This window comes from Pistacia vera, unplaced genomic scaffold (assembly GCF_008641045.1).
Source record: "Pistacia vera cultivar Batoury unplaced genomic scaffold, PisVer_v2 Contig432, whole genome shotgun sequence".
In the NCBI taxonomy this organism is placed as follows: domain Eukaryota; kingdom Viridiplantae; phylum Streptophyta; class Magnoliopsida; order Sapindales; family Anacardiaceae; genus Pistacia; species Pistacia vera.
In genome coordinates this window covers 1,208,405-1,215,136 of record NW_022196260.1, presented here as the reverse complement: position 1 = coordinate 1,215,136, position 6,732 = coordinate 1,208,405, and positions in this window count along the sequence as shown.

Below are 6,732 nucleotides of genomic sequence, written 5' to 3'. Positions count from 1 at the left end.
TTCCTCCTTTTAGTTGAGAAAAGTACCTCTCCTCTACTGTAGGAAAGAAAAAGAGGGCATTTCCTTTTCCTGCGAAAAGACTTTCATTAGATGTACCTTACCTCATGTGGCATCCCGCACCTCAAGTGTCAGGAGTAATGGGCTAAATCACTACTCATTCCCCGATGGTACTAATTTCCCGCTACCTCTTCGCCGATCAATGGTCCTGATTCCCCGAAAACAACCAATTTTCCATTTCTTTTGGATGACAACTCCCTCTTCTACCTTACGGCGAGATCTCTTTAATCCCCAAAAGGGCTACCATTCAAGGGGAGACGGATTACTTCCTTTCTTTCTTAAATCTCTGCCCTAGGTAAGATCCCTGCCCTACGGGGCACTTTTTATGAGATAGGAATAATTCGGAGCTGAGCCAGGAATGGCCGTTAGTGGACACCCACCACTTTTCACCGGTTAGAGAGACCCTCTTTAATACATTAAGAAAAGATGTTCACAAGGGCCAGAAAGACTCAGTCATAGGAACTTAGACCATCTATGCGCTGGTAAACGAAAACCACCTCGACCAAATCAGAGTAAACAACAATGTCGAATCAGGCCGCCCCTTGACTTGAAAGAATTCACACGCGGCCACCAGCTTTCCCAAAATAAGGGGAGATCTGCTGCTTACTGCTCATGGAAACATCCAACCTATACTATAGTCAAGTCGTCCGCGTATCTTTCAGATCTCCTTTCCTTCTATTCATCAGATTTTTGGCTTTGACCAATTCAAGGTGAAAAATGGGGTTGGCTAAAAAAGGGGGAGAGCTTTGGGATACGCTCACTTCTGCATTTTTGTTTAGGTTATCAATATTTTCAATTGCTCTTTTTGGTGGAGAGGAATAGTGCGTGAATGGCGGTTCTTAGACGAGGGAATTGTTCCTCTCTAAATCAAAATAGGAGATATGGAATATCGATAGAGCTTTCATGTCTATGCATAGAATCGTTTTTTTGCCTTTCCATTCCGTTCTTACCATATCATGGGCAGTTTGGTTGGAATTCGTGTGATGGTTTGAGAAAGCTCTACGAGCTTCCCCTTTGCTTTATAGAAATGGATGGAAACGCCCGCCCTGATCAATGCGAAATTGATCGAGATGGGATCATGATTTGATTGAAGATGCGTAAGTAAGAGGAGATAGGAAGGTTGACGGGTCAGATATTAAGGGACTAGAAAAGAGATATAGGATGGAGGGTTCGAGCGCCATTTACTTAGCCATTGAAGAGCCAATTGGTTGTTTACTGGCTTCGGTGCTTGGTCGTAATAGTGCAGAGCTAAGGGAGAAAGAACCAGCGTTTATTGAAGCACTAGCTACCTTAGGAACTCAAGGGAGTCTTAGAAAGCTTCGGAGCCAGGATGGCTACACTTGCAGTTAGATCACAGGGTGAAGCTGGAAGCAGCGGATCGAAAAGAAAGACGTAGAATCTTGCTTTCTCTAAACAGCTCAAAACGGGTGCTTCCCTTCCGCATTCCATTCTTAGCAGAGGTTCCCTCCATCTAATCCCTCGAAGTACTTCTCTCACTTTCAAAGAGTGAAATGATCATTCAAAGCAGACTAAAGGCATAGGGCAAATGAGCTTAGAAAGGTGAGGGTGGTGGAGGGAAGTAGTAAGGTATGAAATCACTTAGTGCAGTATTTACAGACAAAAGTATTTGGTTATTGGGGAAAAATCAATATACTTCGAATGTCGAATCAGGATCAACTAGGACACAAGGAAAGTGTCAATGTTGTGGAGCACCTTCCTTCAGTTAAGGTGTGAGCTAGGTATGTGTCTGGTGCTGGAAAGCCTTAGAGAGCTACTTTGTCTTAAGCATAGAGCTGGGAAGGGCCATCTTAGGAAGCAGATCTCTTTGCTGAGGAAGGCCATATCCTAAGAAGCACTGAATTAGACCCCTTGGGAAAGCCCTAAAAAAAGGGCCCTGGCTTCAAAAAAGATCATGTTGCACGCTTTCGCTTTGGAGTGAATAATTTTGTAGATAACGATCATACTCGTGCCGACAGCGCGTTAGGTGAAAATGGACATCACCGAAAGGAAAGATCACAAGACCAGGGTTGGCGTGAGGCAGGAAGCTACGATGTCGCGTTAGTAGAGGAACGATGTGCGCTAACCTTTTAACCATACTGGTATCTGACTCTTGAAAAAAGCATTTCACGCCTATCTATCTCTCTTTCCTTTTTTCTGGTTCTCACCCAACAGAAAGAGTAGCCCTTGCTTAGCCACGAAATTCTTCTTATATATAAATGAAATGACATGCGCAATATACTCTTTCTTTAGTGGCATCTGCTGCTTGAGATTCAATTGTTGAATATGTCAAATCCATTGATGAAATTCAAAAGTAGTTGTTAGCTCTCTTGCACGAAGCTTACCCCACCACCTTACTATACGAAACGAACAAAAGAAGCCAATCTAGCTGTTGTGTCGTCAACCACTTCGGTGAAGGAATGGTGGTTAGCTCAATTTCCCGGTATTGGGTAAAGGCAATCACAAACAAGAAGAGGTGAGTCCTTAGTACACTACAAGTACAGGAAGGACACTTTTGCTACATATTACTCCCAAAGGAAAGAAGAAAGATCCAATCTATTCTTTTCTTTCCTAGCTTCCTCTATCCCTATAAAGAAGACGAGCAGACACAAAAGACGAAAATGCATCTATCGTTTACGTCTGGAGTATGAGCTCCTAGGACTAAAGCAAGAGAAGATGAAGAAGAGGGGCTCCAAGAATTCATATATCCCTAGCCTGGGGTACCTCTCAATAGAAGGAGCAGAAGGACATCTGATTCCACAACTTCTTTAGTCAGAGAATCTGTTTTTTATGTCAATAAGCGTGATCCCTTAAGGTGACTGGTAGCTCGATAACGATAAGTGAGTTGGCTTGCCCGGGAGGAATAGCCCATTCATTTACTAGAAGTAGAGATTTCCCTGCCCTACGTATCCCTTTTTACCAGGAGGATATCGTTGTTATGATTTCCCCAGAGCATCTATTTCTTGCTTTCTCTAAGCAGCTCAAAACGGGTGTTCCCTTCCGCATTCCATTCTTTCGGCTGGAATACTCATAGGCATGCAAGCAAAAAGCGTATTGAAGATGTTGGATCTCACTCTAGCACGGGCAGGACAGCTTTGAACAGCGTAAAGAAGCGAAAACGAAAAGGAGGGACCTACTTTGAATTTGAAGCTGTTCTGTTATATGAACAGATCAGATGGCCTTATTTGTATGAGGTTTAGGGGTTAGGGGGGTCAACAACAGTAAAGTAAACAGCTCATGGCATGCCGCCTACTCAAATGTAGCTTTGGCAATACTTTTCAGTGAGCTTATGGCCGTTTACTTGGGGTTGAAGGTGTAATCCCCTATGGGGTAAAGTACTTACAGGTCAATAAGCCGGGACTCGTTCGCACTTGCTTTCACGTGATAAACTTGCATCCTTAGGTCTTTCGTCAAGGCTTCATGGAACCAAACAAGGGCTTTCCCGAGGCACACAAACTCCAAGGCCCTATCATTATTGACCCGTCAAACCTTCTTTTTTCGTCTAAACAAGTTCGATGTATAAGAAAATCTCAATGAGATAAGGTTCATAGTCTGATTTGGCCGATCAGGAATGAACCACCCGGATTCTACGCTTGCGCTTGGTAGACCAATCCTGGGATCCGAAAGCAGCCCCTATCCCTGTTGTACAAGTCTAGTTCGAAAACGATAGAGAAACTGGACAAAGAACTGCACGAGGCCCACCTATCTCTTAAGGGGTCGACATCAACAAATGAAGGTACAATCTCTATGGCGGGAGGTTTATTTCATATCAACCTCAATGCCCACCAAGTGTTATTTCCAAAGCCACTGCTCAATCTTCATTTTCTGATTGATTGAAAAAGGAAACACAAGCAAAAACTTTTGAGGCACAAGAAGCAACTGAGGAGACACAAAGACTAGTAAAGGAAGTACAAGTAGCAGTCTCAGGTCAAAGGGATCAAGGAATTATAAAGAGTGAAGTTCAGTCACCCTTTCTGGTGTCTTTTCTTGAAATAATGCTCTGGCACAAATGCCACTGGGTCATCTATGATCCCCAAGAATGAAGGAGTTCAGCAGAAGATTGGAAAACTAAATAGAAAGCCAGGGCGTCTGGTGGATGAAGTCTACCTTTGTGATTTCAGGGGGAAAAAAAAAAAAGAAGAAAGTCTCCTGTTGAGATCGGTACAAGAGTCATCGATCAGTTGGGAGTGTATGATAGGGTGAATGCCCTCTTGTAAATGCCTTGACACTTCTCTATCAGATTTACAATCTCGTTTTTCAAAAATATAAACGTCAAAATAACTAAGCTCGCACGAAGCAGCAAGCTGCTTTTTTTGCTTCTTGAGAACATGAACGAGGCCCAAGAGTCCAAACATAAGACACTGAAAAACAAGCCCTTACCGGAGAAGAAGAAAAGGGGCGGGCTGATGGGAGCTAGTGCGCTACGGCTTTGAGGAGTGAGATTCATATAACACTTGATTGTATGTTCACGTGGTTCTCTCTTTCTTTCTGGGGCATAGTCAAGTTCAGGCGGAGAGCGAGGCGAGCAACTAGGTGAGGTCTTTTATGACTTGCAGTGCGTAGGCCATATGGTTAGGTCAAAACTGTACGCACAGTCGACCTTCGAGGTCGAGGCGCAAGTCCCACTAATGAATAATGTAATTATACTGCTATGTGAGAGTACTGATGAAAAAGAATAATCAACATCAAGATACCATCGAGAACTTCGTCGGCCGCTAATGCATTTAGTAGCATGGTCATGTTGCTTGCTTTCGTTCCTTTCATGAAATGCTCTGTCGTAGAGCTTTGCTAGCAGTGTCGAGCTTTGCTCGCGATTTAACTGGAACTAAAGACCTGAATGAAAGTTCAGAGCTCTCACACTGTTATCTAAAGAATGAAGAAACCGCTACTAAACAAGAGCGAGTGAAGTGACTAAGCCCTTTTAGAGATAGGGGCGACCCAAAGAGAATAGATATAACCTAAGCGGGCTCCTGGGTATTGGGATTAGGAAAGCCTCATTCAAAAGTCTGAGGAATGTCCCCCTGCATCCGGTACAAATAGGTCGCTATTTCGCCAAAGACAAAATGAGGATATAAAATCACATCTCTAAAATCATATCTCTAATAAGGCCACCCTTGGAAAATCACCCTAATGCCCTAGGCCACCCGCCATCAATGTTGAATTGATGAATCCGCCCCCCATTGATTTATCAATTAGCATTGATAAGGGCCCGTAATAGATTTCTCTTTTGTGGGCCATTGATAAGGGTTTGAGATTGAAAGTTGAGTTTAGTGTCCTTGTGTCTTTAGGTTAATAGGTAGTCTTGCCTCGCCTATTAAAGGTCGAGCCTTTACTGCTTGTCTTCTATTCTTTTCCTCCCAGTGCTATTACATACAAAATCAGATGTGGGTTAGAAGCGTTGATTTGAGCTCTTCCCCATTCCTTTCCCCCAAAAAGAGTGGACGAATAAAAATCCGCTTTAGGGAGAAATCCTCTTCCAAAAGTGCTTCCTACTCGACTTGTGCCGTGCCTGAATAGGAAGCATGAGTCCCTTTTTTTGCTGTCTATAGTCCGTAGTCGAGATGTTTATAAACTTTTCCTTTTCTGGCCGAAGCATCAATCTCAGAGATATGGCTTCTCCCAGGATAGGGGCGGAGGAAGAGGAGAGGAGGGACCCAGTCCACCTTATATCTATCAACCAGCCTTTTTTCTTCTGTCTTCAATGAAGTATGCAAATACAGTATGCACATGCACAAGGAAAGGAAGGAGGCTAGTTGGAAATTAGATTCCGTACGCTCAGTAAAATAAAAAAGGACTTTTGAGTCAATAGTTGGACGGGAAAATAGATACAAGAATGATTATAGAGTTCCCATCTTTCCCGATTGGCTCTGCTTTTCTCGAATGCAGGGCGTTAAGCACTAGGAAACTCGCCTTTTTTAGTAAATAAAGCAGAAACAAACCTTTGGGATAAGTCAGCAAATCAAATCATATATCGGATATCGCATCGGAAAGAGAGATGGATTCTCCCTTCCGGGCAAGTTCTGAGGAACGTCGACTTTATAGTCTTTATCCCCACTGGGTAAGTGGGAATCAGATTCATTGATTTGATTGAACCTAGTGGGTAGCGTGCTACTTCAAAGCTTGCACCCGGCAACGACTTTCACTTCCTAAATAGAAAGGAAGGAAGGGAAGAGGTAACTCACCAACAGAGGAGGATATGAAATAGAGCACCAAAAACCGTTCCACTCGAGCGGAAATTCTAACTGAAGATGCTCACCTTTTTCAGCAGGGTCTAAGCTACGGGGTCCTTTTCCAACCCCTCTCCTATGCATTCGGGGATGGCCCCTTTGAGTTGGCTCATGGCTGCTATCTCTTCTAACTTTAAGGATGCCAACACGGCCTTTCGACTTAGTGCATCGGCAACTTGATTGGATTGGTCCTCCCAAGCTTATACTCGAGGACCATGCCAAACCCTGCCAAAAAGTCTTGCCGCCGTGCCCGCTTGGGGCTCTCTTTTGAGTAAGGAAATAGCTTGTAGTCACGTTATCGGTCTTGACCACGAACATTGAGCGCAATTTAGTTTTATTCAAAGCTCCCATTTCTATTCTATATACAAAAATATATGTTTGTGATGAAATCGACTCTCACTTCTCACCCAAGGGTTGCCCCAGACAGACTATTTTCTTCTTAGCCTTCTTC